This window comes from Vicia villosa, linkage group LG6, assembly GCF_029867415.1.
Source record: "Vicia villosa cultivar HV-30 ecotype Madison, WI linkage group LG6, Vvil1.0, whole genome shotgun sequence".
NCBI classification, from domain to species: domain Eukaryota; kingdom Viridiplantae; phylum Streptophyta; class Magnoliopsida; order Fabales; family Fabaceae; genus Vicia; species Vicia villosa.
Genome location: NC_081185.1, coordinates 102,114,702 through 102,137,371, shown reverse-complemented (window position 1 = coordinate 102,137,371; position 22,670 = coordinate 102,114,702). Strand labels below are relative to the sequence as shown.

Here is a 22,670-nt window from a genome sequence, read left to right as displayed (position 1 = left end):
AAAGCTCACTACATTGCTGTTGTAATATATTAGTGAGATTAAGCTTAAACGTTAAGAGAAATATCACTGTTGTGATTATAGCTTTTCAGAAGCATTTGTAATACTCTTAGAATTGATTACATTAATTTGTAAGTAACTAGAGTGATCAAGTGTTGATCAGGATACTCTAGGAAGTCTTAGCTTGTGTCTAAGAAGTTGTAATTAGAGTGATCACGTGGTGGTCAGGATACTCTAAGAAAGTCTTAGCTTGTGTCTAAGCATTTGTTCCTAGAGTGATCAGGTTGTGATCAGGATACTCTAGAAGACTTAGTCGTGGGCTAAGTGGAAAACCATTGTTATCTGTTGCGATTAGTGGATTAAATCCTCAGGTGAGGTAAATCACTCCGTGGGGGTAGACTGGAGTAGTTTAGTTAACAACGAACCAGGATAAAAATAACTGTGCAAATTGTTTTTATCGTTCAAGTTTTTAGACTACACTTATTCAAAGCCCCCCTTTCTAAGTGTTTTTCTATCCTTCAATTGGCATCAGAGCGCCGGTTCTAAGGTGCAAGCACTTAACCGTGTTTAGAAAAGATTCAGGAAGAGAAAAACGCTTCAGTAAAAGATGGCTGGTGAAATTCCAACAAATCCACCTGCATCTACATCTGGCTCTGCTGAGCAATATAATGGTAACAATGGTTATACTAGACCACCAGTATTTGATGGTGAAAACTTTGAATACTGGAAAGATAAACTGGAAAGTTACTTTCTTGGTCTAGATGGTGAACTATGGGATCTTCTGATGGATGGTTACAAACATCCAGTGAAAGCTAGTGGCGTAAGGCTTACCAGGCAAGAAATGGATGATGATCAGAAGAAGCTTTTCAAGAATCATCATAAATGTAGAACTGTTTTGCTGAATGCTATCTCTCATGCTGAGTATGAGAAGATATCTAACAGGGAAACGACCTATGATATATATGAGTCATTGAAAATGACCCATGAGGGAAATGCTCAAGTCAAGGAGACTAAAGCTCTTGCTCTAATCCAGAAATATGAAGCCTTCAAGATGGAGGATGATGAAGATATTGAGAAGATGTTCTCAAGATTTCAAACTCTAACTGTTGGATTGAGAGTTCTGGATAAAGGCTACACCAAGGCTGATCATGTAAAGAAGATCATCAGAAGCTTACCCAGAAGATGGGGTCCAATGGTGACTGCATTCAAGATTGCCAAGAATCTGAATGAAGTTTCTTTGGAAGAGCTTATCAGTGCCTTGAGAAGCCATGAAATAGAGCTGGATGCAAACGAGCCTCAGAAGAAAGGTAAGTCTATTGCATTAAAATCTAATGTTAAAAAATGCACTAACGCTTTTCAGGCTAGAGAAGAAGATCCTGAAGAATCAGAATCTGAAGAAGAAGATGAACTGTCCATGATCTCCAGAAGGGTAAACCAACTCCGGAAGAGCAAGCAAAGGAAGTTCAGAGGCTTCAGAAGTTCAAAGAGATTTGAACGTGGAGAATCTTCTGGTGACAGAAGATCTGACAAGAAGAAGGCTGTCTGCTATGAGTGCAATGAGCCTGGACATTACAAGAACGAGTGTCCAAAACTTCAGAAGGAGAATCCCAAAAAGAAGTTTCATAAGAAGAAAGGTCTTATGGCAACATGGGATGATTCTGAATCAGAATCAGAATCAGACTCTGAAGGAGAACAAGTCAACTTCGCGCTGATGGCTACAGAAGATGATGGATCAGAATCTACATCAGAATCAGATTCTGAAGAGGTATTTTCTGAACTATCTAGAGAAGAGTTAGTTTCCAGTTTAACAGAACTTCTGGAACTCAAGGCTCATCTTAGTATCAAATACAAAAAGCTGAAGAAGCAGTTTGAATTTGAAACTAAGAAGCTGGAAGTGGAAAATTCTGAACTGAAGGAAAAAGTTTTAAATCTATCCAAAGATAGTGGATCTCCTTCTGAAACAGAAAAATCCATTCCTAGCATGAATCATATTTTGAAAGAATATGACTCGAGCTTCAGAAAGTTCTTATCTAGAAGTATTGGCAGAAGTCATCTTGCTTCTATGATATATGGTGTTTCTGGAAACAGAAGGTTTGGTTTTGGCTATGAGGGTGATACCTCACATAAGTTTGAACCTGTTGATGATCTGAAGATCACATACAAGCCACTGTATGATCAGTTCAAATATGGCCATGCTCATGATATTAGGCTCACTTCACATGCACAGAAGTTTAACACTGTTCACACCAAGAAGCATGTGACACATCCTAAGAAATATCATGCTGACAAACCTAAAGAATATCATGTTGTTCCTCCTGTTAAATATTTTGCTAAACCCAAGTTCAATCAGAACTTGAGGAGAACTAACAAGAAAGGACCCAAGAAATTGTGGGTACCTAAGGAGAAGATAATTTCTGTTGCAGATATCCTTAGCTGCAAAGAGGACAAAGCACAAAATGTCGTGGTACCTGGACTCTGGGTGCTCGCGACACATGACGTCTTGGTAACTCTGGAACCATAAGTCTTGGTAACTCTCCTTCCATAACTAATGTACTTCTTGTAGAAGGATTAACGCATAACTTATTATCCATAAGTCAATTAAGTGACAATGGTTATGACATAATCTTCAATCAAAAGTCTTGCAAGGCTGTAAGTCAGAAGGATGGCTCAATCCTATTTACAGGCAAGAGAAAGAACAACATTTATAAGATTGATCTTTCTGATCTTAAGAATCAGAAGGTGACTTGTCTTATGTCTGTTTCTGAAGAGCAATAGGTTTGGCACAGAAGATTAGGACAAGCTAGTTTGAGAAAGATTTCTCAGATTAACAAACTAAATCTGGTCAGAGGACTCCCAAATCTGAAATACAAATCAGATGCTCTTTGTGAAGCATGTCAGAAGGGCAAGTTCTCCAGACCTGCATTCAAGTCTAAGAATGTTGTTTCTTCCTCAAGGCCGTTAGAACTCTTGCACATTGATCTGTTTGGCCCAGTCAAAACAGCATCTGTCAGAGGGAAGAAATATGGATTAGTCATCGTTGATGATTATAGCCGCTGGACATGGGTAAAGTTCTTAAAACACAAGGATGAGTCTCATTCAGTGTTCCTTGAATTCTGCACTCAGATCCAATCTGAGAAAGAGTGTAAAATCATAAAGGTCAGAAGTGATCATGGTGGTGAATTTGAGAACAGATTCTTTGAGGAGTTCTTCAAAGAAAATGGTATTTCCCATGATTTCTCTTGTCCTAGAACTCCACAGCAAAATGGAGTTGTAGAGCAAAAGAATAGGACTCTACAAGAAATGGCCAGAACCATGATCAATGAAACCAATATGGCTAAGCATTTTTGGGAAGAAGAAATAAACACTGCATGTTATATTCAGAATAGAATCTCTATAAGACCTATTCTAAATAAGACTCCTTATGAATTATGGAAGAACAGAAAGCCCAACATTTCATATTTCCATCCTTTTGGATGTGTATGTTTTATTCTGAATACTAAAGATCATGTTGGTAAGTTTGATTCTAAAGCACAAAAGTGTTTCCTTCTTGGATATTCTGAACGCTCTAAAGGCTACAGAGTATACAATACTGAAACATTGATTATAGAAGAATCAATCAATATCAGGTTTGATGATAAGCTTGGTCTTGAAAAACCAAAGCAGTTTGAGAATTTTGCAGATTTTGATATTAATATATCAGAAGCAGTAGAACCAAGAAGCAAAGTTGCAGAAGCTGACAGTCTCAGAAGCAATGGATCAGAAGATCAAGTTGCTGCATCTTTAGAGAATCTCAGGATTTCTGAAGAGCCAACAGTCAGAAGATCACCTAGACTTGCTTCAGCTCATTCAGAAGATGTGATCCTTGGGAAGAAAGATGATCCCATCAGAACAAGGGCATTCCTTAAGAACAATGCAGAATGTCAATTAGGTCATGTTTCTTTGATCGAGCCAACTTCTGTTGACCAAGCTCTAGAAGATCCTGACTAGATAATTGCCATGCAAGAAGAACTAAATCAGTTTACAAGGAATGACGTATGGGACTTGGTTCCTAGACCAAAAGGATTTAACATCATCGGCACTAAGTGGGTGTTCAGAAGCAAGCTAAGCGAGAAGGGAGAAGTGGTAAGAAACAAAGCCAGACTGGTTGCTCAAGGTTATAGTCAGCAAGAAGGGATTGACTACACAGAAACCTTTGCACCAGTGGCCAGGTTAGAATCTATTCGTCTATTAATTTCTTTTGCCACTCAACATAACATCACTCTTTATCAGATGGATGTCAAGAGTGCCTTCTTAAATGGTTATATAGATGAAGAAGTTTATGTCCATCAACCTCCTGGTTTTGAAGACTCCAAGTCTCCAAATCATGTTTTTAAATTAAAGAAATCATTATACGGATTGAAGCAAGCTCTGAGAGCTTGGTATGAACGTTTAAGTTCTTTCCTTCTGGAAAATGGTTTCACTAGAGGAAAAGTGGACACTAATATCTTTTGTAAAACCTTTAAAAAGGATATTTTAATATGTCAAATATATGTTGATGATATCATCTTTGGAACATCTAATGCTACACTTGGAAAGGAGTTTGCTGAGTCTATGCAGGCTGAATTTGAAATGAGCATGATGGGAGAACTCAAGTATTTCCTTGGAATTCAAATCAACCAAACTTCTGACGGAACTTATGTTCATCAAACGAAGTATGTGAAAGAACTTCTGAAGAAGTTTAATCTTTCTGAAAGCAAAGAAGCCAAAACTCCTATGCATCCAACATGTATCCTAGGTAAGGATGAGGTAAGTAAGAAGGTAGATCAGAAGTTGTATAGAGGTATGATTGGATCTCTTCTATACCTAACTACTTCTAGACCTGACATTCTCTTCAGTGTTTGTTTGTGTGCTAGATTCCAATCAGATCCGAGAGAATCTCATTTAACTGCGGTTAAGAGAATTCTGAGGTATCTGAAAGGTACTACTAATGTTGGTTTAGTTTACAGAAGATCCAAAGATTACAACTTAGTAGGATTCTGTGATGCTGACTATGCTGGAGATAGAATAGAAAGGAAGAGCACTTCTGGAAGTTGTCAATTCCTTGGAAGTCATCTGATCTCATGGTACAGCAAGAAGCAAGCTACAATTGCCCTCTCAACAACAGAAGCAGAATATGTTGCTGCTGCTGGTTGTAGCACACAAATGCTCTGGATGAGAAGTCAGCTAGAAGATTATCAGATATATGAGAGTAACATTCCTATCTTCTGTGATAATACTTCTGCTATATGTTTATCTAAGAATCCTATTTTACATTCAAAAGCTAAACATATTGAGATTAAACATCATTTCATAAGGGACTATGTTCAGAAGGGTGTTATATCTTTAAACTTTGTGGATACAGACCATCAATGGGCTGATATCTTTACAAAACCCCTTGCTGAAGATAGGTTTAAGTTCATTCTGAAGAATATCAGTATGGATTTATGCCCAGAATGAGAAGATGAGAAGATCTTATGTATGAGTATCTTCTGAAATGAGATTGGATTAGTCTTTTATAAGAAGTTCTGATTGTAATCAATTAGAAGTAGTGATTCTGTTATTACTAACGTTTCATTGTCTAAGTTGACTCAGAATCTCTTTAAAAGTAAAACAGCTGTAACTGGCTATCCAGATGGTAAACACGTGTTCACTATTTCTGGACAAGTGTGCGTGTAGTTGAGGGGACGCCTACTTAGGTAACTGTGCTAATCACTTCTTTTGTCATTATTATCTCTCCTCACGTCACGTAACATTAAATGCTATCCATCATTTCTTTTCATTTTTTTCTTTTATATTCTTCAAACGTTTCTTTTCCCTCTTATATTTCTCTCTCTTGCATTCAGTTTCTTTTTCGCTATCTCTCCCTCTCTTTGCATTCATATCATAAAGCCTAGCGGTTTTCACTATCTGCAAACTTCATCATGAATCCTTCATCAAGCTCATCAAACCAAGAAACTGATCGTAAACAAAAGAGAAAGGCAACTGATGAACCAGAAAACAAACCAAAAAGAGTAAGGATCACCTACGATCCTCTCAAGGTGAACCCCTTTGAAGCTATGATGTCTGGAAACTATGCTAGACGTGTGTTTAAACCTCTTGATGGTGGAAGTTCTGGTGCCTCTTCGTCTGGTGAACCTTCAGTTCTGATGGAGACCTTGGAAGTTCTACATCAGAATTAGGCCATGCTGGCTTCTCGTTTGGGCATGCAAGAAGCAACCAGTGTTGAGTTTCACTCCTTCATGGCAAGGCAAACTGTAAGCACTGACAGGATTCATGATGTTCTGGCGCGGATTTTATCTAGACTAGGGTCTTAGTCTTTGGTCTTTGTAGTTTTTTCTTTCCTTGTTGCATCTGCTTGTTCTGCATCCTTTTGTGTACTTTTCTTTGTTCAAATCAATGAAAAAGTTTATTTCTGTTTCATTCCTTTTGTCTCTTGCTTTACATCTGAATCTTTTATATTCTTTTTGATGTTATGACAAAAAGGGGGAGAAAATATATGATAAATGATCTAATTAATATTATCAGTTACCGGGTAAAAAGGCCTCACATTACTAACAGAACTTGCAAAGTTCTATGCTTTAAGTTGTGTTGTTGCAGGAATTGAAGATTCTCTTTACAAGATCAACATAAGAAGCAACAAGATGAATCAAGTTCTTGGATTCTTGAAGCAAGCTGAGTGCTATGAAGCTTCAGAATCAGAAGCAAGAAGGAAGAATGTTCAGATATTCTAATGATAGAATATGCTCTGAAACATTTTGTCTATTTGTTCTGACACATTCTATATGGCTCTGATACATATTATGTGTTCTGAAACATATTCTATGTTCTGACTCATTCATGCTGACTTTTGTCGTTTAGTTTTGTTCTGTAACATTTCAGGATGTAGAGATGCTCTGATGATGCTCTGGTACATTCAACAATGTTCTGATACAATCTAGCATGAAGTGATGAAAGAAGAAATTCAAGCTCTGAAGCTGTCCCAATGGAAGCAAGAATCAGAAGCTGTGAATGTTCTGAAGATCTAAAGAAATTCAAGTTCTGAAGCTGTCCGATGGAAGCAGAAGTCAGAAGCTGTGAATGTTCTGAAGATCAAAGAAATTCAAGTTCTGAAGCTGTCCGATGGAAGCAGAAGTCAGAAGCTGTGAATGTTCTGAAGATCAAAGAAATTCAAGTTCTGAAGCTGTCCGATGGAAGCAGAAGTCAGAAGCTGTGAATGTTCTGAAGATCAAAGAAATTCAAGTTCTGAAGCTGTCCGATGGGAGCAAAAGTCAGAAGCTGTGAATGTTCTGAAGATCAAAGAAATTCAATGTTCTGAAGCTGTCTTATGGAAGCAGAAATCAGAAGTCATGAATGTTCTGTAGATCAAGCACTGTGAACGTCTCTACTGAAATACTCAGGGAAGTCTTTTATTTATAAAATTCTTCTAGTATTAATTTCAGGGGGAGATTATTCATCTCAGGGGGAGATTGTTAATCTCAGGGGGAGACATATTCACATGCTTATGTTATAGCTGTGTAATTGTCTTTAGCTGTCTGCTCTTTCTGATCGCAAATTCATATCATTTATATATGTTTTTGTCATCATCAAAAAGGGGGAGATTGTTAGAACAAGATTTGTTCTGATCAATATTCTTAGTTTTGATGATAACAAGGATATGAATTTTGTGTGAGATAATGTGGTACTCTAATACATTGCAATTTCCTTTTCAGGAAATATATAAAGAGTATGCACAAATCAGCGCTCAGAAGCTTTGTCTCAGAAGGTTCAGCATGCAACATCAGAACATGGTCTGGCAAAACATCAGAAGATGGTCAAAGCAGAATCAGAACATGGGTTTATGGAAGCATCAGAAGAACTTGAGATCAGAAGCAGAAGCACTGAAGTTCTCATGGTATCACACTCAGAAGCACTTCAAGGTCAGAAGACAAGAAGATGCTATGCACCAAGCTGTTTGACTCTGATGATATTCAAACGTTGTATACACAAACATCAGATCAGAAGAAAGTACAGGTGGCAGGCTACGCTGACTGACAAAAGGAACGTTGGAAGCTATTAAAGGCAACGTCAGTAGACACAGCGTGAACAAGGCTCGAGGTAGTTGACAAAAGCGTGAAACATTAAATGCAATGTTGTACGGAACACGCAAAGCATTAAATGCTCCCAACGGCCATCTTCTCAAACGCCTATAAATATGAAGTTCTGATGAGAAGCAAGGTTACAAACTCTGAACCAATCCTGAACGAACTTGTTCTGAAAAACTTGCTGAAACGCTGTTCAACTCAAAGCTCAGAAACTTCATCTTCATCAAAGCTCACTACATTGCTGTTGTAATATATTAGTGAGATTAAGCTTAAACGTTAAGAGAAATATCACTGTTGTGATTATAGCTTTTCAGAAGCATTTGTAATACTCTTAGAATTGATTACATTAATTTGTAAGTAACTAGAGTGATCAAGTGTTGATCTGGATACTCTAGGAAGTCTTAGCTTGTGTCTAAGCAGTTGTAATTAGAGTGATCACGTGGTGGTCAGGATACTCTAAGAAAGTCTTAGCTTGTGTCTAAGCATTTGTTCCTAGAGTGATCAGGTTGTGATCAGGATACTCTAGAAGACTTAGTCGTGGGCTAAGTGGAAAACCATTGTAATCTGTTGCGATTAGTGGATTAAATCCTCAGGTGAGGTAAATCACTCCGTGGGGGTGGACTGGAGTAGTTTAGTTAACAACGAACCAGGATAAAAATAACTGTGCAAATTGTTTTTATCGTTCAAGTTTTTAGACTACACTTATTCAAACCCCCCTTTTCTAAGTGTTTTTCTATCCTTCAGCTGTGTTGCATGCAGAAATTCACCTACAGTCAACAAGAATTCAACGACAAAACAGTCTTTCGTCTGACGAATACTGGAATATGATGTTAGATGAGTTAGTAGAATTAGACGAAGAAAGGCTAATAGCGTTGGATAGGTTAATAAGACAAAAGGAGAAGGTAGCGAAGGCCTACAACAAAAAAGTCAAAGAGAAGACATTCATGGTAGGTAATTATGTATGGAAGGTTATTTTACCCATGGATCAAAGGAATAAGTTATTGGGTAAATGGTCCCCAAATTGGGAAGGACCGTTTAAAATTTTGCAAGTGTTTTCAAACAATGCATATGAAATTGAAGAACTAAATTCAGATGGTCGAATCTTGAGGATAAATGGTAAATATTTGAAAATATATAAACCTATACTTCAAGAAAATCACATAAGAGAATAAAAACTAAGAGATTATATTAAAATGGCTAAAAACTTGGCCAGTCATTACAAAAAGTTCCTTCATAAAATGCGCAGTCATTACAAAAAAAAAGCCTAAAGCCACTAAAATATCCAATATTAGTTAACTCTTCGGTAGATGTCTTCCAAGGATAATAGAGGCAGACTTTCGGCTTCGAACATATCCATACGTCCGGCCTTATGCATTCTCCTCACCACACCTTGCCTGAGAAATAGGTAGGACAAAAATCTTCCATAAGGAAGACAAGTCACCATTCCTTGATGAGAGGCAGTCAAAGAGACAGCTTCCATAAGTTACTTAAAAATCAATAGAGGAAAGTTGATTTTCTTCCCCTGAAGGGCACAGGAAATCAATTCCAAGTCTTCCACCATGATGCTATTTTTATCATGGTTGCGTGGACGAAAGTTGCCCACCAAAAGTTGGTGCCAAATTTTGACGACTTTGGCACAAAAGGGGTCATTGTCCATAAGATCCCCTAACATATTAGAAGTGTTCATGTCGAAAATATTGTCAACAAAAGTTTCACCGGTATTGCTGCATTTCAACAAATCAGAAATTGTTGAGGGAGTGATGATGACATGAGCCCCTCGAATGTTGGAGGTTATAGTAGTCTTCCCTTCCGGATCTACGCGCAAAGATGCAAATCTCCAGAATTCAATCAGCATGCAGGGATAAATGTTACCATCTAAAATTTCAGGATAAAATTCAAGCCCTTGACTAGCATAAAGAGCACGAACGTTGATGTGGTTCGCATCAAACTCTTCTTCATAAAGTTTAAATTCTTTCTTGATGCAGGATCTTATGTTGGCGTTTGTTAAAGGTTGTGCCATGGTTTGAAGACAAAGATTGAAGGATGAAAATGTTTAAGATGTTGTGCGTAGGGAAATGTAAAAGGAAATGGAAGGAATGAGGCTATATATATAGAGAATGTGTAGTTATTTCAGCAAGACAAACGTGGGAAAGGAAGTTAGAAAATCAAAGGTCGTATTAAATGTCTTGGAAACTGACACAAGCAAGCTGGGAGCAGTTATAGCCCACTAACCTAGCGTTTAGGTAATAATTAGTGCCTGGGAAAATGAAATGTAATCATGGCGTAATGGGAATTAACAAAAGTCGAAACCCAAGAAAGAACTGAAACGCCATCTTTTCTCTTTTCTAAAGTCAGTCGAAAGAAGTCGCTTGGGGGGCAATTTGTTACCCTAGGATTTCGACTTACCAATAAATGGGTAACTGGGGCTTAGAATTGGTAATTGGGCCTCAATTTGGTAAAAAGGGCCTAAATTGGTAATTGGGCCTCAATCAAAGATCTACATTGTCATTTGGGTCGAAGCGGTTCGACTAAGTAATGCTTAGTAGTCGAAGCTGTTCGACTAGGAAGATTATCAGAGGCTTCAGCGTTCGACCAAAAGTATGCGAAGACTTAAGAATTTTGGCTGCAGAAACTGAAGTGGAAGTCGAGAGGTTTTAGAAGTTAAGAGGCAGTTTCCAGCAGTTTTTCTGGCAGTTCTCACAGGACGCGTGGAGGTCTCACAATTGAAGATCTTGCATGTCGAAGACACGTGTTGACTGATGACCAGTCGACCGTTAGTAGTAGTTATTTTATTTTTACTATTTAAGCAAGTCTCATAGGAATAGTTAAGGGTCCGCATTTTCTACATAAACACAAGTAAACTCAAATCTCTGCGCAATAATGAGTAACGAGTGCAACTTTGGAATGTACGTATGCGTACCAGTTTAATTAATGCAATCATTTTACATTACATTTTATCTTTCAGTGCACATTTACTGCCTTTTTATTGCTTTGATTTACTTTAAAGCCTTTAATTTCAGTGTTTACTTTTACGTTAAAGTCACTATTTGCATTTAATACAAACCAGATACACATTATATAACAAAATAAAGCAATCAGTCCTGGAGTATTCTAGTTGACTCCGCAAAAGTAACCTTTAAAAAGGAAACTAGCGCTTGTTTAACATTTGTGCCATCCTTATGTCTATGTAAGAAAAGATATATTAGTGTCATTTAATTAAAGTTTAAAAAAAAAATCATTTAATAAAGAGACTCAACGGAAGGTAATGTAATTTTTCGATTAATCATATTTTAGGAGAAAAACCATTCCATTTAAATTTATTGGTGTAGTTCTAAACTAAAATAAACTTCATTCATATTACTCAAGTAGTTCTTTCTCTGAAACATCTTTTAAAAACGTTTGAAATATACATAGAAAAGTATTGAGAAAACTAGAAAACTAATTCAAAAATAATAGGTCCTACCCCTATGTCTATGTAAGAAAAGATACATTAGTGTCATTTAATTAAAGTTAAAAAAAAAATCATTTAATAAAGAGACTCAATTGAAATATACATAGAAAAGTATTGAGAAAACTAGAAAACTAATTCAAAAATAATAGGTCCTACCGGGAGTCGAACCCAGGTCGCTGGATTCAAAGTCCAGAGTGCTAACCACTACACCATAGAACCCATTTGTTTATTCTGCGCTTGCTTTTTTAATTTGACTAATACTTTACTCTTCATTTTCTATTATTCATAATTTCACCCATCAAAATGAATTAAAACGAACAAATAAGACCTCAGATTTTGTTACACATAATCGCATCCAAATAATTTTATTGATAACGCTAGTTATTTTTTCTTTCTTTAATAACGTGAGCAACATTAAACTATATAGTTTCTTCTTGTTCTTTTCTTTTTCTTTTGGTTTCTAATGTTAGCACAATCGATCCCAATGTTTAAAATATGACTTTTGGAATAGTATGTAGCTGAACTCTCCCTCTCATTCATAATTTTCTTTATCACTTTGCTATAAGTACACATTTCATTCGGTATGATTTTTCACTTTTATATTTTATCCTTAAAAAATATTTCACTTTTTTTTTTTAAATCTACTTTTTTTTTATTATTTTAACAAGGTGAATAGTATGCTCTAAGAATAAATACTTGATTTGTAAAAGAATTGCGAAAAATAAAGCTGCTGAAAAATACGATATGGAGAAAACGATTTGATTTCGTTTCGAGTCCACTGATTATCACTGTTGTAATTGCGTCTGTTTCTATGAAGTGATTTTTATAATTACGATTAATTAACACGACCGTTATATTTTATTCTTTAGTGTATAACTCACTCTTGTTAACAGCGACACCCTATTTCTTTAGGCGAATTCGAAGTAAAAATAGGCAAGAACAGTTTGTTAATTTCTCACTCACAAACTTATAGTTATTTATTCCTAAATCAATTACTAAGTTTGAACAATGATTCTATTTCGGGTTCACAACATTAGGTCAGTAATCGCTACGAACCTAAATTCAATTCTTATGCTAGTCAACACATAAATAACATTATGTTCAAGAATAATGGAATAACAACTAGAATATCAAATCTTGAAAAATAGTATAGAGTCAGTTATATAGTTCAATAGATTAAATCAACTTCGTCTAACAAAACCTAATCAATAGTAAATTAGCTACTCATAGTAATACAAGTCAATACTATGAATTTATAAGAGAAGTACGTGAAACTCAATGAAAAAAAAGGTCTCTAATAGCTGAAAAACTCCAATTTCGAAGCTCCAGAATTGCCTTGGCGTCACTTTCTATCTCCAAAATTCATAACCCTTATAAAATATGCCCTTTTACCCTTTAAAGTAGTCAAAACATGACAGAAACGCATCCCATAGTGGTCACAATGTTATCCATAGTGACCAGAATGTACTGGCAAAAAAAAAAAATCTCGGCCACAATGTTTTACATCGTGCCACAATGGAATCTTATAGTAGCTACAATGAGCCACAAAAATTTCAAGGGTTATTTATTTATTTTTTCTTGTTTTTTTTCTCTAATTCCCACAATTTTCCTTTTTCTTTCTCTTCTTTCATTTTCCATATTTTTTCTTTAAACTAGCTTATATTAACTCGAAAACAAATTAAAATAATTGAAAATACTCGTAAAAATTATGCAATGACAGCGTGTCATCACCCTTGTAAACCTCGTGCTTGGGGATTGTGAATTATTATGAAAATACTATCACCTAAGCCCGTGAAAAAATGAGGTTAGGCGTGGTAAGACACATGCTAAACATGAGGGTGAACTCGCCACATCTTGCATTATCTTCAGCATTGAGCCATCTATCATGTTACCTAACGCAATGTCATTGTGTGACTTATTACCGAGATAGTAACATTGAGGCCAACGGGTTTGGCTAGCCATACCTTGATGTACCTTCATTGATAAGTCATCCACCATGTTGTGTAATAGAGCCGTGTTCGTGTGAGTCATGCCCAAAATTATATCCTCGAGAATCTTCTCATTTAGCTAGGTTAGAAATAGGCTATATATACCTACCTCACGGGCTAGTTTAGACCTATCACTTTTTACATACTAAAATCCTATAGACCTCTTGCTTGATAAATTATGTTTAAATGTTGTTGCGCAGATTTATGCAAGATTTGTGGAGTAAATTTCCATGTGGCCATAGATTTTTTATTTCAAATGAGCTCTTAACAAGGTAACTATGTTAGCAACTCTCATAAAAGAAATTCATATTCAAGTTCTTCCAATCAATTTTTTATATTAATTTAAATATATAATAATATAATTTTATTATTCTTGTTTTAAATTCTTTCACAATAAAAGGGGATCAAATATATCACGCCTAGTGGGACTCGAACCCATCGGTTGATTAGAAGTCAAGTGCATTATCAATTAAGTTATGGGTGCCTTATTATACTTTGTTTTTTTTTGTTTTTCTTTTTCAATTTTATATAAATAACACTAAAAATTTATATATAAATAAGTACACTTTTAATATTATTTTTTATTCAATATAATAAATATTTATTAAAGATTAGTATTAGTGATATAAAAAAAAGGAGCAAAAATATCACACCCGGGATTCAAACCCACAATCCAATATTACTGATACAAAAAAGGAGCAAAAATATCACACCCAATGAAACTCAAACCCACAATGGCTTGGTTAGAAGTCAAATGCCTTATCCATTAGGTCATAGGCACCTTGTTATCTTTTTAAATTTTTTTGGCTTACTTAATTGTACATAATAACTGTTTAAAACTCTTTTCTATCCTCTATCTTAACTCTGTGGTTCATTTTGATCTCTTAACTTAAAAAATGTCCATATTGATCCATTAACTCTTCAAAGCGTATCATGTTAGTCCTTTTCCTCTAATTAGTGACGAATTTAAAGATCAATTTATTAGTTTTTTGACTAATTAGATGAAAAAGACCAACATTATTTTTTGAAAAGTTAAGAGATCATTATGTGTACCTTTTTAAAATTAAGAGAGCGAAATGAACACCAAGATTAACGTACAGGGCCAAAAAGGATACTAAATTTGGGCTTAATATATTTTTCGCTATCGTATGTTAATATCGAGGTTCATTTTTGTTCCTTAACTTAAAAAAGTTATATATTGATCTCTTAACTCTTCAGAATATATCATATTACTCTTTTTAGTCTAATTAGCGAAATAAATAAATTCATTGATAATTAGATAAAAATGACTAACATGACAAGTTTTAAAGAGTTAAAGGACCAACATAGACTTTTTTTTAAGTTAATGGGCCAAAATAAACTCAAAGTTGACAAAAGAAAATTCACTAACTTTGTTGTTGGGAAAACTGCACCTAACTTCTTCTCTATATCTCTAATGAGCCTATCTCACGCCCTTTATGTTGATGACCTTATACTTTTCTACAAATGGGACACCAATTCTATCCAAGGTTATCCATTCTCTTTTACGTAGGGATGCTGATTGTTTCTGGCATGTTAACAAATCAATCATCTATGTTGGTGTTGTGTCCTATTCGATGCATCTTTATTTTTCCAACAAGCTTGGCTTTTGTATTGGCTACTCCTCTTTCCTATATCTTAGGTTGTCTATTTTCAAAGATAGACCAAAGGCCAAATACTATCAATTTTTGGTTGATAGAGTCAAGCTAAAGTTTGAAGTTTGAAAGGCTTCTCTCTTATCTATGGATTATCTATGGATGATACTCCCTCAATTTTAAATTATAAGAGAAAAAAACAAATCATGTTTATTAAGAAAAAGTAAAAACACCATCATTTGACTTATGATTTTCTTGAAATAAAGTGCTTTAAAAGATATAAAAAAAATTTAATTGGTTGTTGGTTATAGAAATGATGAGAGAGAATCTAAATTAAATACAATTTGTATTTAATTTTACCTTGAAAAAAATGAAAGATAATTTTTTTCCTTATATTTTGGAACAAACATTTTTCTCTCTTATATTTTGAGACGGAGAGAATAACATCCAATTAGTCAAATTAATTATTTATGATATGCTTATGAATTGTATTCATATTTATGATTGACTTCTCTTTCTCATAAAAAAACATAGAGACTTGATGAGAAACTTCATATGGAGTGAATACATTGAGAAAAGAAGATTGTAATCATGCCATGGCAAAAATATTGTAGACCAACAAGAGAAAGGTGATATTGCTTTGAGATATCCTTTTATCATAAACAAAGTCGCTAACTTAAAACGTTTCTAGAACTTTGTTAATTTTACAATAGGGGTGGAAATAGGCTGGGCTGAGCTAGGTTTTGCCAAGCCTGAGTCTGACTTGTCACAAAAATAGAAGTTTAAGTCTGACCTGTAGTCTGTCGTAGGTTTATTTTTAGGCCTGAGTCTGACCTTTTTGAAGGTCTGGTTAGCCTGTTAACCTACATAAAAGCCTATTTGTTTTAGACATATGTAAATAAGAAATTAAAATAATGTTTAAATAGACTAACTAACTAAAAAAAGCAAGAGACTAAAAATTTGTTTGTATTGACTTATTTAAGAGAACTTATGAAAACAATATTCATCACGTGTTTTCATCTTATTTTCACAAGGTCTTCAAGATAATCAAGTTTTATTTATGTATTTTAAATCAAAGTACAAAACATAACATAATGATAATAAAAAATGTTCATATTTATTTAAATAGGTCGGCCTGATAGGCTTAAAAGATTTTTTTTAGGGCCTGAGGCCTGACCTTTTTAACTATATAGACTTATAAAAAAGCCTAAGCCTTTTCTATTTAAAAAAATGTGTGCCCTGACCTGAACCTATATAGGTTAGGCCATTCTCCTTAAGTTGGGCCATTCTCTATTAAGTTAGAAGTTTTTAGACATGGAAAAAAAATTCATCACATTTACTCATCTTTTTGGAGTGGTCTGGAGAAATCATTTAATACAATCATTAACAATTATAGTTAGATTCTTAACAATTACTAGTATACCTCTAGTTAACCACACTTCTCTTACTTCCAAAGTTATTGATTTCATCATTAACATAAAAAATGGTCTATTTTTGACAACTTGAAGATTGCATATCCCGATCAAATGAACATTATTAGCTCGTGTCACATTCCTTTGGAGGAATTTGAGGACAGGAAAGTTTGAAACCCTATTAACTCACGTGACTTGTCCCTCAAGCAAGCTTACGTTTTCTTTGCCAAAAGGTCTCCTAATGTCATCGGGTGCAATTCCATTTAGGCTCCCTACATTCCTTCAACTATTCTCTTATTTGGAGAATGCTTCATGATAAACTCCTACTAATGACAATCATGTTGCTAGAGGCATGCACCTACCTTCAATATGTTCTCTCTATCAGAAATTCGAGGAAACCACTGAGCATATATTCTTCAAATGTGACTTTGCTACACCACAGGGCCGGCCCAAGGGTCAAGCTGCTAAAGCTGGGGCTTTAGGCCTCAAAAGTTTGGGCTTAAAAAATACCTCAAATTTTTTTTTTTTATTTAGATATAAAAATATATAATGACATTTGAATTACATATATTATTGTAGTTGAATTGTTAATATATAGGCCTCTTTTTCTATTGCTATTTAGTTCAACTCTTAACAACTACAAAATTAATATTTTGAAATACATTTTAAAGACCTCACTTTAAAATTTGCTTTAAACCTCTAAACAGGTTGGACCGGCCCTGCTACACCATTGGCAGTTTTGCAAGTTTCATTGGTGAAGTGTATGCCTTTCATGCTAAGCTCATTGAAACCATGATTACTATTGAGATAGCTCATAGGAATAATTGGAATTGTTTTGGCTCGAGTCTGATTCTTTGTTAGTAATCCAAGCATTCTCCAATTATTATTTAGTTTCTTAGACACTTCAAAGTTAAATGGTTGAATTGTTTGGACTGGAACCATGTTTGGTTATAGGAACGTGATTTGTGGATACTGCTTGGAGTGGAACCATGATAATAGAAACGTGATTTGTCTTTGTAAAAAAAGAATAAGAACGTGATTTGTTGGCCTTGTGTTTCATTAATGACATATTGTTCTTTGCTCACATGTTGCATGAAGGAAATTCAGTGTTGACTGACTTGCCTCCCCTTGCTCGTGTCGTGAGTTAAAGATCTTCATTCAATTCTTGTCCTTCTCCTCTTTGTTTAGCTCATTTTTATTATTAAATATTTAAAAATATATACTCCCTCCGTTTTTTATTATAAGTCGTTTTAACTTTTCACACAATTTAAGAAAAATAATAATTGTTGTATTAAAATGAGAAATTACGAAAGTTTTTACAAAATTATCTTTCATTAATGACATATGGAAGATAAATTTATATAATTGAAATGAGAGAGAATAATAAATATTTAAGGATATAATAGGAAAAGTAGCATTAATTATTCATTGAAATTGTAAAGCGACTTATATTTAAATACAAATTTTTTTTCCAAAACGACTTATAATAAAAAACGGAGGGAGTATTAACTTTTAACCGACTCTTAAAAAATAATTTGTCACGTGTTCACTTTTGACCTTACCAATATTTCCTTTTGACATATTTCTTAAAAAGGAGGGTTATATTTACTCCAAGAGTAAGTTATCAACACTTACTCCCCATCTTGACCATTAATTATTTTTAATCTAATGATTGAAATTAATGAGTAATTAAATATGAAGAGAGAAAATCAATACTCATTAATTTTAACCATTAGATTGAGAATAATTAATGGTCAAGATGGAGAATAAGTGTTGATAACTTACTGTTGGTAACCCTCCTCTTTCTTAAAAGCTCAACTATAAAATTAAAATTATAGTTAATGTATTATAAATATTTTTATTTTTTACGTAATGATATTTATAAAATATTAATTTAATTAATTCTTTAACGATAAATATTTATTCAAAACCATCTAAAATAATTTGAAGGTTATATTTTAATTTTAAAAGCTGAAATAATAGTAAAATAAAAAGCTTTAAAAAAATTATTTTTTAAAATTATAAATAATATAATTTTTTTTTATAAATAAGACAACATAAGAGAGATCCTTATAAGTTTAAAACGAGAAATTTTAAATATATTTTCTGCTAGTAGGGTGGATGTATAATCAAAAGGTTGACCCTTATCATTTTTCATATATTTTTACTAAAAATTTATATATTTATACCAAAAATTGTTATAGTAAGTGTTATCATCTATAAGGTGTTGTTTGTTTGCAGTATGAATTACATTTATGGAAATAAATAGTTAGGAATTATTTATACTTATATTTATTAAGAAACCCTATTCGGCGAGATCTCGACTCAGAAAATCCTTCTCCTAAAAGGATAAAATAACGAAAAAGTTTGAGAAACTAGGATGACACGTCATACACTCAACACCATCTCAAGAGGTTGTGCTGGCGGAGGAGAAACTAGCTATATTAGGAAAAGATATTGGCGATCAGCAATGCACGTTTCTCAAAAGTTAATCTTAGATGCTAAAACAAAACCCATTGATACTAGTTTTTCCAAGAGGGATACGAAAGGAGTTCTAGCCCATGAAAATAATCATATAGTCATCAAATTACAAATCCACAATTGGAATGTGAAACATGTACTTATTGATTCGGGTAGTTCTATGGATATCTCATATGAGATGCACTTAAAGGTATGAATATGGACCCGACTGATTTCTTACCTTTTAAGAGTAAAAAGTAGGCTTTTCTGGTGAACATGTACAGGTTCTAGGTCACCTGCCTATCTTGATTATCTTTGGTAGTGGTGAAAATTCCAAGGGCGTCAAGGTGAGGTTCTTGATTGTGAACACAACTTCCCCTTACAACATTATTATTGGGAGACTGGAGTTCAACGCTCTTGAAGCAATATTATCAACTCTCTATCTCACCCTAAAGTACCCCTTGGATGATGGACGAGTGGGGATGATAAAGGGTGATCAAGGGCAGACAATAAAGTGTTACAAAGAATTCCTGGAGCTAAAGAAAAAGTTCAGCAAGATTCTACAACGATCAAAACCTCGTCGACCTTGACCTACGGGAAGATCTGGCAGAAGATATCCTAACTCCCACGGAAGAGTTAAAAAGGTGGATATTGGCTTCAAACACTGCCAGACCACCCAGAGCGGCTCAAATCTATTCCAAGAAAAGGAGGTCGGCATCATCAAATTATTAAGGGACAACTTAGATCTCTTTGCTTGGACTCCCTCTGATATGCTCGAGATTAACCCAAAGAAGCTAGTATCCCAAAGAAAGCGAAAGGATGGCAAGGAGAAAATGAGGGTAGTAACCGAAGAGATTGGAAAATTCTTGAATGTCAAATTCATATGAGAGATAAAATATTCGACTTGGTTATCCAACATCGTCATGGTAAAGAAAAATCTAAGAAGTGAAGCATGTGCGTGGATTTCACTGACCTGAATAAGGCTTGCCCAAAGGATACTTATCTGTTACCCCACATCGACTAGATCATTGATGACATATCAGGTTTTTCTCTACTCAGTTTTATGGATGCTTATTTTGGCTATAACCAGATACAGATGGATCCTTTGGATGCCCCCAAAACAACATTCATGACAAATCGAAGTAACTATTATTATGAAGTGATGCCATCTGGCTTGAAAAGGTAGTGGCTACTTATCATAGGTTAGTGGATATAGTGTTCTCTTCCCAGATAGGAAGAAACCTGGACGTATACATAGATGACATGATGGTTAAAACTCCCAAGAAGAAGGATCACGTCAAAGATTTAGAAGAAACCTTCGCATCAATAAGAAACTTCAACATGAGGCTCAACCTGGATAAATGCACATTTGAAGTACAAATCGAGAAGTTTCTCGGCTTCAAGTTAACCAATAGAGGATTTGAGGAAAATGCCGACAAGTGTCAGGAAATCATCGATATGAGGAATCCAAAATCAGTAAAAGAGGTTCCAAAAGCTAACTGGAAGATTAGCCGCCTTGTCTCATTTTTTGTCTTGTACAAGTGATAAATCCATCCATTTCTTCACAGCTTTAAAAAAACGGAAAGTTTTCAATATACGGAAGAGTGTGACAAAGCGTTCACAAAAGTGAAGTGTTTTTTGTCGGCCCCTCTAGTTTTTGTTTGTTCTAAGGAAAACTCTCCCCTCACCCTATATCTGGCGGTCTCTAATAAATCTTTAAGCTCTGTTCTATTTCAAGACAGCGATGAAGGATAAAGGTCGATCTATTTCGTCAGCAAAGTTCACAAGAGAGCAGAGTTATGCCACCAGAAGATCGAACGCTTGGCCCTTACAGTAGTTATCACATCAAGAAAACTAAGATAGTACTTTAAAGGACACCCTATTGTCGCATCTAAAGAAAGAATGGCTTGGAGATTCGATATCAAAGTTTGACTTAGGGGATTTCGAGAAGGAGACTTGGTTTTGAAGAAAGTTACAGACCCAAAAAAGAAAGGGAAACTTTTTCCTAATTGGGAAGGTCCTTTCTGGATAGGCAAAAGTTGAACAATGGAGCATACAAACTAGAGAGTTTGGAAGGAGCTGAAATACCCAGGGCTTGGAATGTTGCGAGCCTAAGATTTTATTAAAGTTAATTTATGTAATGTAATGATGTTATTGAATAAAAATTATATGGTAGCACTATTTTCCTTTGCAAGGGAAAGGATTTTTAATGAGGCACCCATAGTTCATTTTAATATGTGATCATGTTTCATGTGTTTTACATGAGAGAAAAGCTAAATAAAATAATTTTCCCTTAAACACCCATTACGAGAACCAACTTGACGTTTCCAGTCTCATCAAGCCGAGATCCATCAGGATCCTCTAGCACAATAGGCTATGTTAATATAACTCTGGTCAGGTTATGTTAATATACCTATGACCTTACAAAAATCCATGTTAACATACCTCTGGCACAATAAGATATGTAAATATACCTTCAGCTCGGTTATGTTAATATACCTCTGACCTTAAAAAGCCATGTTAACATACCTCTGGCACATCGACTATGTTAATATACCTCTGGCTCGGTCAAGTTAATATACTTCTGATCTTAAGCAACTTGGTTAACAAATCCTCGATCTTACACCAAGATCCACTAAAGGACTGGCCGATTTGTAGTTAGAAAGCTGATAAGATATAATTAATTTATCAAAGAAATATGAGATAGTTAAACTACAAAATATTAAAGCTAAAGAGGCCTCCTAAAGGCTTAAATATCTAAAACGTTACAAAATGAATCCCCATGGATGACTAACAACAAAAATATAAAAATGAAACAACAATATATCAATCTTTGTTCTTCTCCTCCTCATGAATGTATAGGGATCCTTCACCAACAGTACCATCCTTTGAGACGTCGGTGTCAGGAGAAGACTCATTTTCCACCATGTCTACAAGAGGACCATCCACTACCGTCTTGAAGAAATCCATCTCAAATACATTAAGTCGGGATGAAGGCAGAGAGCTTGAGCTTTAGCCCTCTCGAAGGCTAAATCACCCGCGAAAAGGATATCAACTTGAGCTTCTTGGAGGTACTTTTTTAATGTCTCAGGAGATTCATGGGATGCATCCAAATCTTTGTCCAAGTTGGTGATAGTATCTTTGAGTTCCCAGCAATTACATTCCAAGGTCTCTTTCTGTTGTTTCGCTTTCAACAAATGCTTTTCCAATGTTGATAACTTTTTAGTGTGAGTCTTTTGGGTCTTCTTCAACTGATTCACTTCGTTATTCTGGAAGATTTTATTTTGCTCATATGAACCCCCAACCTCGAAAATACCTCGGGTTATGACGACACACCTCATTAGATAATATCTAAGATTCTGCATCAACTTCTGAGTCCTTATGGTCTTTACCTTTTCATCGTCCTTTGTGGCATTCAAATGATCATAAAGATACTTCAAACCGTTAAAGTTGTTGGACCAGAACTTAAATTATGTCGAAGGGTTAGTTCTCGGATAGTCATATGCTTCCCGCATGAAATTGTTAACTTCCCAGTCAACATTGCATACTAGGTCTTCCCACTAAAGTCTTCGACTTCTTAGGGGAGCTCGACTTAGAGCCGCCGAAGATTGGAACTGAAGAGTCATTGTGATTGGGTACTTTTGGGTCTG

General features: G+C 34.9%; 1 non-coding gene across 1 annotated transcript; it reads right to left on the bottom strand.

The window, feature by feature from the left end:
• Positions 1-11,694: 11,694 nt before the first annotated feature.
• On the bottom strand, positions 11,695-11,766 carry TRNAQ-UUG (transfer RNA glutamine (anticodon UUG)). Its single transcript has one exon. It is a non-coding gene; the product is annotated as a tRNA-Gln (tRNA).
• Positions 11,767-22,670: the final 10,904 nt, after the last annotated feature.